Source organism: Pyrgilauda ruficollis, unplaced genomic scaffold (assembly GCF_017590135.1).
Source record: "Pyrgilauda ruficollis isolate IOZ18807 unplaced genomic scaffold, ASM1759013v1 scaffold70, whole genome shotgun sequence".
In the NCBI taxonomy this organism is placed as follows: domain Eukaryota; kingdom Metazoa; phylum Chordata; class Aves; order Passeriformes; family Passeridae; genus Pyrgilauda; species Pyrgilauda ruficollis.
Genome location: NW_024528822.1, coordinates 938,791 through 953,143, shown reverse-complemented (window position 1 = coordinate 953,143; position 14,353 = coordinate 938,791). Strand labels below are relative to the sequence as shown.

The window sequence follows — 14,353 nt, the reverse complement described above, 5'->3', positions numbered from 1 at the left end:
TTGAAAAAGGCAGAATCATCTACTTGAGTAAGATATGTGGTATTTCTGGAATGAGAAATCTTGACAGAGATGTTTATACTTATTAGTTAAAGCTTTTGTTTAGTTAAATAGTTTGATATTCTGCACGGCGTATGGTAGGTTCATGTGTATCTACCACATAAATGGGGCATATATTTACTACTTAAATTTCCTAAATTTAGTTGTTTTAAGTGTCCTAATGTGGTGGAGGAATTATCATATTCATTCTCTTCTTTTTTAGCATGTCTTGTGGTGAAAACTTGCCTTCAGTCATGACTTTTATTTCTTGGTGCTATTGTACTGTAGGCACTGTTCTCTTCAGCAGGGAGAGCCCTTCTGTGATCCCAGTATTCTACAGCTGCAAAGAGAATCAAGCTCAGAGCTTGACAAGAATTGTATTCGTTGGACCACTTTAATATTTTTTTATTTCAAAACTACCTGTTTTTCCATTTCAAACAGAAAGACTAGATGATGGCATAGCTCCCTTGCACCCCTCTTTGAAATAAGATTAAATTAATTGATGTCTCTCCTTGCAGCTACATTGGCAAGTTCTGTCAGCATCTTTTGTCTCGCTGCATTCCTGCTGGGACAGGCAAGGCTCCTTGCCAGCCTAGCTCAGGACTGTCTCCCTTAAGAACACTCCCAGTAACTCTCCACCCTCGTTAGAAACCCCAGCTTCCTTTTAATTGCAGTATTCAGGAGATCTGCTGAAATCAAGAGAGTGATGCCGATGTGCAGATGAATGTGAAGTTCTTAGTGTGGAGTTCTTAGTTGTTGCTTGGCTTTAGCCACAGTCTTGATGCTCAGAAAATCAGTACAGCTAAAGGGAAAAGAACATTTGAAAATGAGAGAATGATTTGTACAGAGCCTACCTCTGGAGGCTTAGTGGATTGTGTTCAAGATCCTTCAAAGAAGGGTCTTTGTATTAAAAATTCTCTGTAATGTAATCTAATCAGAATACTTTCTGTCTTTACTCCCTTTGCTCTAAAGAGTGAGCAATAGGAAATTTGGCATTTTTGGCTTCTATAGCTTTGAAAAATTTTAACATTGTTCATAACATACCTTTGTACATGTGATAGTACACTTTAACAGAAATGTACTTGCGTAGCATTTGTGCTGTAATGTGGTGAATTCGGATTTGTAGTTTGTTACGATTATGAGAGAGATGTTCATATTAAAAATCAGAATTAGAAGTTTACTCCTTGGTCATTGAGCATTTGACTCACTAGGATCTTTCTCCCCCCACCCTGAATAAGCTTAGCCTGAAATCAGAAGATGGTTTCCGATTCTCAGAGGAGTAGGACTTCATGCTGCTTCTAGATATAGAGATGAAGGGCAAAACAAAACTATGGTAAAAGCAGACCTTAGTAGGTTGGTTGATATTCTCAGATGATGTCTATGATGATAGAAGCAAGGATGGAAACAAAGGCTCAGATTGTTAGGATTATCTGGAGTACTTTGCTTTTTGTCCTGAAGACAGTTTTTGTATAAGATTACTATTTTTAAATTTTTATTCCAAACTACTGAGGAAATAATGAGTGGATCGTTTTTAGATGACTATGATCCATACTTTTCAGTTGGTGACAAATGCCTCACAGGTGTGCCAACATTTAAAGTGAACTTTAGCAAGCTGAAATACTTAAGCTAGTGCAGGCTCTTCCAAACTTGTGAGTCGTGACTTTGCTCTGGCATTGCCTCCAGCAGTGGCAAGAGTAAGGAGATATGGAAGGATGCAAGAAATGCAAACCATTCTATGATTGATGTCTTGATTGCACTCTCTCATTTAGTAGGGGTGCAGTTGATTTGCTTATTACGCAAACCTTCTAATGAGAAACTCTTTGCTGTAAGTTCTGTAGAGGAAGCAGGATGTTCTTTTATTATTCTGGTGTTCTTTAGGAAATCTCTAATGTGTATTTTGCACTTAAATTCTATCTCTGTCCTATGGACACAGTGCTCATGCATTTGTAGTTGGTTGAGAGGGCTGTACTGTGAGCAGTAAAAACTTCACATGGACATGTGCAGGCCCAAAACGACACAAGTTTCCTCAGTGCAGCCTGGGAAGCAGCCCATGCTCAGCTGTTTTAGCATGGACTCACAAACCTCTATAGAAATCACCATATACATCTGACTCTGACAGTTGTAATATATTGATTACTCTGACAGTTGTAATATATTGATTGCTTTCAACAAGTTATTATATCTGGGAAAAAACCAAAGCCTAAACCAGACTGGCTGGTATATGCAGTCCAGACCAAATCCACAGCTTTAAGTAATATGGTGATGTCTTTACTTTTTTTTTCTTTTTTTTTTTTTTTTTTTTTTTTTTTTTTTTTTTTTTTTTTTTGTTTTTTTTTTTTTTTTTTTTGGTTTTTTCTTTTGTTCTTGAATGCCTTGCCTGATTTTCCTTAACATCTCTAAGAGAAAAAACAAACCAACTTTTGTGTAAGACAATGACAGCCCCATAGCAAATAAGCACCATTTAGGCCTTTCCTTTTCTTTGAGCTCCCCAGTTCTGTTTTTTCCCCTCTTAACCCAAAGTGGAGAGTCTGAGAAAAGAAAATATAATACAGAATTCATAGCAACTCTGTTTCATATCAGGGTATAGGGCTGGAAAAACAGCACAGTGTGTCATGGCTCCTAATGGATGCTGTAAAGTTCTTGAAGAAATCCCATAGATTATAAGGATGTATATGTACACATACCCGTGTATACGGCAAATGTCAGAAAGGGACCTGTTGAAAAAGAATGGTGATTTTCAATTCTTTACCCTTAGGTGTAAGGTCTCGTGTGCCTTTAATAGACTTTGATAAATTAATTTTTGGAGGTTCCTGTGTATTATCTGTTTTGCTTCAAACTCATGAAGAGTGATCTTCCTGGAAGTAATAATAATAATAATGAAGTGACAGTTTTTGGCAAAGGATTTGCTACATTTGTTAAAGTATTATGCTAGTCTTTCAGACATAGATATATAAATTAGCATGTCCTGATAATTTATTACTGACAAAATGCTGACAACTTTCAACTCATTTTAAAGGCACAAAAGTCAAGAGGAAAAGAGAGAAACAGAGTGGTGGTCTCTACAAACTTCTTTTGACTACATGAGGTTAAATCAAGAGTAGACATTATATTGTGTGTTCTTTTACAGATCATCTGAGTAATATTATGCATTATATGTGGACTACACAGATTGTATTGTCAAGATTGTGTGTGAGCTATTTATAAGGATGCAGTTATCTAAAATTATTACCTTATTTAAAGGTATACTCGCAAGTTTGAAGGTAGGAGTATTTTTTCATGGTTTTTTGTCTCACTTTCAAATCACTTTTGTTAACAGCTGGTTACTTAAGCTTGTATGAGAATGTGAATGACTTACATAATCTGGTGATTTTCCAGTTTTACGATGTAGAGCTTCTTACTCCTTTTCCCAGAACTATTCTTCTTCAGTGTTGCTCTTCAGGAGTTACATTAGAGTGAGCCTTTAGGACAGACTCCAGGAAACAGCAAAACAAGAAGTGGCTCTCAGAATGTTGGATGCAGTTGATAGCTGAAAGAGCTCTTCTCAGCCAGTTAACAAGGATGCCATTTAGTAGTCCTTAAAAGGTGATGGAATTTTGTTTGCTGCTGCCTTAGGGTGTGTAACTATTAGCTGTGGCTAGAGGTTTATCTAGCCATATGAGTGCAAAACCCAAAGAAAGCAGTATAAATATCTATTGAACGGGGTACAGTTATTAATTAGTACTTAAGGGTTATGACAGAGGACAGTAGTGATAAGCTAATGAATTCATGAAGGGAAAGTTTAAGTGTTACCTGAATGTTATTTATTCTTCTTTGGTGAAGGGTAAAGTACAACTGATGCTTAGCGGTAGTAGATGGAACTCTTTTTCTTCTTAATGTTTCATTAAAAAATGACACTGCTGATAAGAGCTCAGAAAGTTTATTCTGGGGCATTATTATCTGTGTTGATTCAGGGGGAAGAGTGCCATCTGCAGAATCCTTAATCTTCCCTGCTGTAACAGCTCTGTCATGCCAGCAGTTCTCAAATGTTGGTGGACAGGATTTACTCTTAGCTTGTGAGACCTGATGTGCTCAGCCTTTTCTAAGGAAATCGCCTAAAACCTGCTACAGAGCAGACTGCTTTTCTGTTGTACTAGGAAAACTTCAGCTATAAGCTGCTTTCCCCAATATTGTCAAAAAAAAAAGATTAAGATGCACATCCTTGTTGCTTTTATAATCTTCTCTAGATTAACTGTGGGGAAGCAGGGGAAAAGAGATGAGTATTAGGTCAAAGTGTTTTAGAAGGGATAAAAAAAGCAGCTGCTGCAAAAGAAGCACACAGTCCCAGCCAAAATCCCACCACCCAACCACCCAAAAACCTGCACAGAAAAACGTCAGGGAAAACGAGAGAGATAGGCTTTTTGATTTATTTTTGTGGGTGTTTCCCACGCTCTCACCCTACGCTCACCCCACCCCCCTTTCTGGACATTAAACTCAAGTTACTCTATGCTGTGGCTCTCACTGCTGTCTCTTAGTTGAGGAAGGAGGTGCTCTTTTTACTGCCATGAATATAATGGATATTCAAAGTCTCTTTTTCAAGGGGCAGTCATCTAGGGCAGGTTCTAACCCATTTCTGTAGCCTTGTATTTAATATCTAGGCTTCTACTGATGAGTTCTTCTAGAATGCAATGAAAAAGTTAAATGAAAGCATGAAAGAGACTTTAAATGAAATACATATAGACAACTTTTTGACTAGTAAAGCAAAATAGAAAAAACTGTTTATCACTATAAAAACAGAATCGAGACACAGTGAAGGAGAAGAATCAGAGGAGCCAGAAAACAAGACTTGGGCTGCAGTGGCCAGTGACGTAACACAAGATAGCTCTTCACCTAGCATAGGGTCATGCTGGCAAGATTCAGAGACCTGGTGCATCTGCCAGGGCTCACATGATGCTCACAAGCACACTGCAGACTGTCAGATAGCTGTGACTATCAGTGGCAAATGCCTGGGACCTGAGGATTACAGCACTATTTCAGTATTTATACAAATACTTCTCTAGTGTCTTTGAAGCATGTAAGAAAGGAAAAGTGTCTGAATTGTCTTTGCATCTTGACAAGATGGTCAGGGTCATGTAGGAAGTGGGCCTTTCCTTCGTGAGGAAAAGAGATATTGCTGCTTTCATTGTGACTTGAAATTTAAGCTCTTTTTGGATTCAGAGCAAATGAAGACAGAATCCCAGGGAATCCATGTGCCTTGCTGTAAAGCCAGGCAGCTGGCAGAACAAGCCCATGTGACACCATGCTTGGTTGGTGGTCTGTCAAATCTGGCAGCCCCATAGACAGAAAAAGGCAGAGAATGCAAGAAAGCAGGAATGTTGCCAGCCCAGCATGTTCACCTTCAAAGTGGTGAGTGAGGGGCTTGGAAAGTCCAGCAATTCATTAGGTTTGGTGAAGGAGTGGGGCAGTTCAGTAGATGTGCAGTTTGGAACCAGCATCCCAGGGTGCCTCTAGGCCGAAAAGGTGAGAAGTGTCTTCAGCTGTCCTAAAGAAAATGGAAAGTTTTTCAAGTAATATCAAAGGCTTTGTGTGTGGTGATTGTTTATTATTGTTGTTAAGGCAAGAAAGAAGAAATTTTTTATGATGAGAATGAAACACTGGAACAGGTTGCCCAGAGAGGTGGTAGGTGTGGCCAAGGTAGTAGATGCTTCATTCCAACCCAAACCATTCTATGATATTGTTGTTGGTTCTGTTGTTATTATTATAACAATACCCAATTTTTCCCCAAAGAAAAGAAAATAGTATTTTAGTGGAAAAATCCTGACCTGAAAGTTGCACATTTTGATATTTTAAAAAGACTTGTGTGTATTTATCCTTAAGCTTTGGAGGGGGTGGATATGCCATGCTACTGTTTTTCTTTTATGCATCCCTTTGATCTGTTCATCTTTCTGACCCACCTCACCTCCATGTGTAGGTTTGTTCCATCTGATATGCAGATTTGAGCCTTCTGGAGTTGAGTCTCTTTTCTGTTGTGCCTAGTGCAGTGATATTTATTAGCCAGAACACATAGTTATTGAACTACATCATCTTTGACAATGTTTCAGGTAACCTCTGAAAAATAAATATGTAGGAGGCCTTTGAAATTCTTAGGAAACATATGACAACTTGATCACAGGATGCAATGAACTGAGGCCTTTATTTTTACATCCTAGGAAAAACTTGTCCATATTGTGATTTTAGTGGTCACTAAAAAAACCCCCAAAGGCATTTTTCTGAGCTGACTTTTGCTGCTCTATCAACAGTAGTTTCAGTAGTTACAGTGCTGTGTCAATGAGATGGTGGGGAATACAGAAGAGTGGTGATGAGGTAGGACTTTTAAAAAACATTATTAGAATGAAATATGATTTCTGGAGTGAAATAATTTAGAAAATTGTAACAAGTAAAATCTGTCTGCATAAAGAGATTGTTATTAAAGCAAAGCATAGAAGATCTAGCTGGTATGCTCATTTCACTTGTATAAATTTTCTGTCTTTTAAATTCATAATTTGGATAAAAAATATCTTATGAGTATTGTAATTTTCCAATAAGTAGCTGGAAAATCTTGAGCCTGGAGATTTTTACTGCCTGAGCTCATGTGGATGAGATGTATACTTTGTGTTCTGCATGTTGTCTGTGGAGAGACTTTCTTCATGCTGCTTTTTTTAGGTGTTTTTTTTTTCCATTGTATGTACAACACAGTGTACATGAGTGTGAGAATTAGGCATGTATAAATAAGAATATTAATTGGCAAGACACTGGCTAATGAGTTTCAGTAGTGCAAGAGACATTTCCAAATGGTTAAATTAGCCTCCAACAAATTTTGAAATAAGGATTGATGGATTCCAGAAGAGAACTCAATTGGTAGTTTATTTTTTAACACAGCTTTTCTTACAGTAATGCAGCTTAATTTAGCCAATTGAAGTTTTTTCAGTTATTTATTTTTAAGTGTAATTTTAATTTATGTGGAAGTATAATTGGAAATGGGTTATTTTTGCCAAGTCATCAATGAAATGTTTCTTTGGTAAAATATGCAGAGGATATTCCTTGTCTCTCTAGAAAATCTGGCGATGCTGTAGTAAGCAGCATACATAAACTTTAACTACAACTGCAGATAGAATAATACTATGTGATGTAAAAGAATTGTAGGCGGTGCAAATATTTTGTATGGCACCTAAGTTCATCGGGGTGGAGAGGAGATGCAAAGTCTTACACTAGCCCTACTAAGGTTATTTGATGGGGAGAAAAAGAGATTTTCTGTGTTTAACTGTTTTCTTTCGTTGTGTTTGTTCACCTTACCTTATGCTCTCAGCCAGTTATAGCTTAATCACAGTACAGTTGTGTAACATGTATGTATATTGGTAATTTTTCCAGGTATATTTCAAAAAATGTTGCCTAAAATAGTCATAACATGTTGGTTAATAATTTTTACAGTTGTGAGGTTTTTTTTAAGTTATAATTTTTTATTCTTCTTCTATGTATGTACAGGAGCTAAGCTTTTCTGGAGATCTCTTCAAATGACAAGTTCTGATTTGTTTTAAGGTCTCTGTCCCATTTCAGTTTGAAAGGTGATATATCAAAAAAAAAAAAGGTGGCCTTTGCCTAAATTAACAAGGTTAAGTTATAAATGGAGTGAATAGTAAAAATCATTTTTGTGTGTCTGCTTTCACAATCTCTGTAATAACCCAGAAATAGTCATAAGTGCTCTGAAGATCCTCAAAGGCACTTTCCCCTCAGCATTATTTTGGCTCTTAGTTTTAACTGGAAAAATAGGCATAGGATTTTTAGTCTGTAATTTTAGTGCTACCTTTCAAAATATTGCATTTGTTTTTGTTAGTCAGCACTTGGCAAATACTTTTTAGCTCTCATCACATAAAAAATAAACAGATAACTGAAGCAGTCAGGAAATATAAATTTCAAGAGCTGGACATCTCATTTAATATTTTCTGGGTTCTAAAACTTGGCATGGTTGTGTTTACTGGGAAGAAATTTCGTTTGTCTCCTTTACCTGGGTTTCAGATATAACACATGGGCCAGAATAAACTTTTTCAAAGCTTTTATTTGTCTTTATTGAGACTTGTGGTGATCAGCACCAACACTCTCAAATATTTTGCTCAGCGTGCAGCAGATGGGAAGTTGACTCTACAACTGCCTTCTTGACATTAAAGCATCTCATCACTTGCAGCATGCACTCAAGAGCAGCTGCAGGTTGAGCCTGGGACATTGATCTTGCAGACTCTGGAACCTGTTGACTCTTCTGTCATATTAGGTGGATCTCATCCAATTCAAATGCCACATATTTATTGTGGTGACAGCTTTTACAGTGTGGTTTTCCTGAATCTAATTCTGTGGCCAATATATATGTGATATAAAGATGACCGTATATAATTGACTACACTTTTTTTTTTTATTTTGACCCATTACAGTGTAGTCCAGTAAAGTTTATAGTATTCAAGGGCAGTCTTTCTCTTATTTTAGAGATGCTTCTTAAAATGATGTTGTAAAATTTTATAGTTTAGTTAGTAAAGGCTTTGACCTTCATAAACCTAGGAAACCACAAAAATCCATATAGCCTTCACACTGAAAAACTAGGGTGCTTTGCTTCTCTTGACAATTGTTTTTGTTCACCTATCAGGAGCAGGTATTAAGCCTCAGTGGAACAGGCCGTTTTTAGCCTTACCTCTTAATTTGTGGTAGGGATTTTTTAGTGTTACTTGCCTAGAATGAGATTCTAAAATTGGAACGCAATTTCATATGCTTGGTTGTAAGACTTCACCTTTGTAGCCTTATTTCATAAGAAAAATGGTATTTTTAAGCAAAAAAAAAAAAAATTGAAATTTAACTTAATTCTTTTTATGTACAAGCAACTTAGTCAAAATTTTAATACAGTTTCACGTGCTGTTTTTCTCTTCCAATATTTTACTACATTCCATAGTTTAAAAATAAATGCCTTGAAAAATAAATCATCCTTTTTCTTGAAAGTTAAATAGTCATTAATTGTGTACTCCTTAATTTTCCTCTGTTATGTGTATGCCTTTCTGGGATGTACAATTGTGCTGATAATAAGGTGCTTGTTGCAGTATAATTTATTCCTAAAATATGAGAGATTGATGGCATTTTAAAATTGTATATAATTTTCTTACTGTAGATAATGACATTAAAGGTAATGTAATTACCTTAATGATGTGAGTAGAGTGGTATTATTTCCTGTGAAAGCTGCAACCCTTATGGCAGCTGTGTGAGTTAAGTATAGTAATGTACAGTAATGGGGATAAAAGGAGTGAGTTTATCCTACAAAACAAGCAGTCATTCGTATCTCTGATCCTTAAACTTCGTGCTGCATGACCCTCTAGTTACTTCATTCCTGCATCCTTGCCTGTTACCATCTTGGTTCTGCAGGAATTTTCATTTTGCTTGACTTCATGGACAAGGAAGTTCAGCCTTGCTGTTCAAGCTTCGTATGTGTAAGTGCCTTTGTAGAGGTTTGCAGGAAACCTTTACTGGAATTTGCTGCACCACTCCTTTCTTTTCTTTGAACATTCTTGTTTAAAGCTGTGCGTCTCCATTTACCAAAAGCTGCAAGTCTTTAGAAGTAAATTATTAAAAAATAATATTGGGCCATGTAAGTTATGCAGACCTAATAGAAGTAACCATGCAATTTTTTTCTGTTCTTGTCCTGCATTATAGTATATCATCTCTTTATTGGTTTGTACATTAATTGAGAGTGGTACCTAAATTAGATGATCAGGCCCTCTAAGAGGGAATCTTGTTCTTTTTGGCTGTCAGAAATGAAGTCACTGAACACTGTACATATTACTGATTTACTGGAGGTCGTTATATGAGTAGAAAAAGTGTTCCTAACTTAAAGATGTGTTTGTAATAAATGTTTAGGCTGCCCTGAATATTAGCATTATTTGATGGTAACTTATATGAATCTGATTCCATGACAAAATGATACTGATATTACATAATTCTCTTGTTCTTCCTCCTCATAATCTGCAACCTTAAAATTCTTGTTCTAAAAATCTGTTGCCTAAAAATTCATGAGAAATCTTTTAGCTGACTTCTAAGCAAAAGGATTTCTGGGAAGTAGTGTTTGACAGGATCAGATATCTGTACTGCTTAGTAATGGCTGCTGAAAATTTTTTAATTGTTCAGAGAAAAAATAATGCCACAAAAATAGCTTCGCACATGTAAAAATAATTAAATAACATGTAAATTATTGCATAAAAATGCAATAATTGCGTTATTGCTTTTAATAGCTTCTTGTGTCTAGTTTAATTCCTAGAAATTGCTTTTCCTGTCCAAATCTGCAGAACTAGTGAGGGCAATGCTTAAATGCTTTTCTGAACTATATCTAATTGTAATAAGGCTTCACCTAGATAATATTTTTGTTCAGCAATATTCAGTTAGAACTTTTTTCAGTAAGTATATGAATGGTTTTTATCACTGGTAACTGTCTACCTTTCCTTTATTCTTAAGATGAACATCTAAGGAAACCCCATGTTTTGTCTTGTTTTCTTTGATTTTCCCTTTTAGAGGGCATTTGACTGTATCCAGAGCCTGCAGTGAGTGTTCAGCATCCGAATGTGTTTGTGTCAAGCGGCTGCAGTGATAATAGGCTGCGGGTGATGCAGTCTGCATTGTTAAGTCTTCAGGGAGCTTTGCTCTGATAAACCAAGTTTCATTCCACTGCCGCATATCAAAGAATAAAGGGAGCAGAAATGAGCAATGTTATCAGTCCCAGATTAAGTTAGAGATATGCACAATGTATGAAAGAGCTTTTTTGGTCTGACTAAATTCACAATTTTTCATCCGTGTTGTCTGTGCAAGAAAATAAATGTTATTGTTTTGCAAGTGTCTTACCTCCCCCAGCTCCTTGTAACTTTAATCTGGGTTCAGTAGCAAGGCACTGTGGCTATAGTACTACTTTATTTTTTAATGAAACACAAAGAAATGTATCCTGCCTTTCTTTAGGTCTTCTGTATTGAGTGTACTTTGAATTCCTATTGCTTTTCTGCATTTTCCAGCAATAAGTTGATATAAATTATATAATAAAGAAGTGTAATGCAAATCTCTGCCTAGCTACTCAAATATGGGTAACATTGGGTCTGGAATTAGTCTGTTCCTGTGCTTTGTTTTGCTGAGTAATTGATTAGAATTGCCACCAGCAAGGCTTTGGATTAGCCTCTGGCTATGGCTGTTTCAGATGTACCAACGCTCTTAACAAACCACAAGTTGGTGCATTAAGAATTAGAGATTTTGACCTTTTCTGGACACTCCGAGTTTGAATAAAATTTGGTGGTGTGGTGGCAGAGAGATATTTTAGTTCTGCAGTCTTACTTCTCAGTTTCTGAATAAGGACTGGTAACACAAAGTACTGACTGGACTGCGAGCTTTGGCTCAGCACTTCTGTTGTTCTCCAAAAAAGTGTTTCTACTCTCTTCTTTTAGCCTTCTCAAAAGATGCAGGCAGGTTGAGAGCCCAAGTAATAAATATCAGGAGCTGGGTACAAATACTTAGAGTGCCTTTAACAAATGCTAACTTGTTTCAAGTCCTTGATCCTAGGGTTTACCATGGTGTGTGGAGACATTGGTGGTCTTTTTCTCTAATTCCTGTCAGCTTGAAGAAGTTCAGAGCTGCAGAGGAACCCTTGAATATTTAGCGCTTTGTTAGCAAGATGTCTTGTTTATGTTTACCAACAAAAAATATTAATTTGAAAGGCTCAATTTCTCAACAAGTATTAAGAGAACACAATTTTTAGAAGTCTTGATGGTAGTGCCTTTGTTGGAATAAGGATAGAAATGCTATTGGGGAAACAAGCTGTGGCAGTAGTAAAAACTGTAGCACCCATAGACTTTCAGAATTGTATTTCAGTTTCAATAAATAAATCTTGAAAGAGTAGCTCTAAAAGTCCATGTGGGATTTTCTGGTTTTATGGCTGTACTTGAACATTGTCTAATAGTTGTTTTCTTATGTTTGAATTTTGTGCCTGTGTATTTCTTTATATGGAGACTGTGAAAATTATGAATAGAGTTTATGTAAGTTTATAAAGTTTTGGTTTTCATGTAAATCATTGTATAACACTGAAAAATGTGTTTTATTTTATATTATTATGTCTATCAATCTTTTTTCTTGATTATGCACAGGCTGATATATCACTGTAACATAATAGGAAATTTATCAAGATTTACTTTTAGGTTGGTTTATGTTATTACAACAAAATGAAACTTAGCACATTACTATTCCTTTAGTAAAAACATTACACAAACACTTGCTAGTATTAAACTTCTAGAGGTGCAGAGTTTCATTCTCCTGTGTGGTCAAAAATGTAGAACAGATAATAAACAGAAATGGCTATTTTGATACACTTTATACTCTTTAGAAATCTCTCCATAGCTTTTATAAGTTGTAATTCTGTTGCCAACTTCAGTCTGTTATCTCCTAATGACAATTCCAGGTGCCCAAATAATGAACTATATACTTATATGATGTTCCTTCATAAGAAACAAGTGAGTTCAGCTCTTGTACTGTTTTTGTGAAATTGCCAGGATAAGACAATGGAGATGAAAAGGAGCAGTGGAAACAAAACACATTTGTAGATGTACGTATTGGGAAAAAGGAGGGAGCTGTTTAGTCATCCAGAACCTGTGAATACATGTCGCAGTATCAGCATAGCAGAGAAGCAGTGAGTGAGTTTGAGGTCCTGGATGGTATTTCTCACTACCAACAGATTGTTGCATGTAGGTATTCTCAAATAAATAAACAAGAATGTAGCTAGTAAATGCAAGAGGACTGTGCTAGTTACCTGTAGTTTGGACTGTTCAGTGTTTTGCTTAACTTTTTATTGGTTTAATGTTCTAGTGGTATTTGGTTGCCACTGCAGGGGATGAAATTTTAGTTGTTAGCTGAGGCTCTCTGTTCAATTGCTTTCATTGCTTTCTTTTTCTGATGTTTGTTGCTTTCTTAGCCTGTGTCTTGTGGGCATGTCAGCATCACAGTGAACAATAACAGCATAAAAGGCAGCATAACATATTTTGGGATGTCACAGGCTGCATGGCCAGGAGGATTTATTGAAATTTTGTTTTCTAACCTTTGGGTTAGCACAGAATAAAAAACATCACTCAGTAAATTCCATCCCAAATTGTTTCTAATTTTTGAACAGAATAAAAGTTTGTAATAGAATATTTTTTTCTAGTCTGATAATAGAGCCCATATAAGGTTGTATAAAATATGGATAAACCTTTACAATGAAATTGTTCTTACTAGCATTTAATATATGTGCTAGTTAACTTAAAAATCTCAGAACAATAAAGATATATGGAAGTCTTTTGTACATTGATGAACTCTATTTTTCTGTTATTTATCTGTATTTAATATGAAGAACTTCTGTGATTGCTTACTGTTTCTAGGGTTTATGTTTGTGGAGATTTTTGTTTCTTCATTTTGTATTATTGTTTTGGTTTTTTTTAGGCATGGTATACTCTTTTGAGAGTCATCTGATTGCTTAGCAGATGAGATTAGAAACTCTCAGGAGGGATTTTGAGCTATTGCAATGCATTATTTTTTCATAATATCGAAACTGGAAGGATGAAATTGAGGCAGCTGTAATATTTTCTCATCCTTCCTTGAAAGTAATGTCTCTGTTGTGGAGAAAGTAAAATTCAGAGTAGGAGAGGTGATGGTGATAAAGATTTGAGTGAATCAAGCCTGGAAGGGTGGGAGTATCAGTGCAAAGAGAGAAGAGCTGAGATCTGAGTTTCCCTGCTGATTTTTGGGTCCTGCATTTTATATAGCAACTTTTTGCTGTTTCTTTGTGCTGACAAATGCTTTTTGCCTTTTCCTTCTAACCCAGAATTTTCTGAAGTAACAGTCAGGCTTTTTTTGAGTGGTATTTATCCTGCACATCACTTAACAACACTAATGTATTACTGGACTAAACAATGGCTAAAGTGTAAGAAGCAGTCTAGGTACAATGATTATCAGATTAAAGGTGGCAGAATCCATATTAGAAACATTTCATTAATAATGTCAATTTGTGTGAGCAAGAGTTGTTTAAAATTGACCGCAGTGGATTTGATGTTTACTTACCTTTTGACCAAGGGTGATCCACAAGAAGGTTCTATCTTGTGGTACAAAATCTAGACTTTATTAAAAATAAATTAGCTGTCATATATTATTTACTTTGCTATTTGTGTGAATCATCTGTGAAAAGTACATTATGTTCAAGTGTGAAGTTTATCTTATTATGGTGATCTTGATTTTCTTTTTTTTTTTTCCATTGCCGTGGAATGAGGTAAATGCATAA

The 14,353-nt window shown here is 36.0% G+C and overlaps 1 protein-coding gene across 1 annotated transcript in view; it reads left to right on the top strand.

Annotated features, from left to right (window-relative positions):
- The window catches only part of RYR2 (ryanodine receptor 2), a 384,205-nt gene that overhangs the window by 38,858 nt on the left and 330,994 nt on the right, over positions 1–14,353 (top strand). The gene's annotated exons all lie outside the window — the stretch shown is intronic.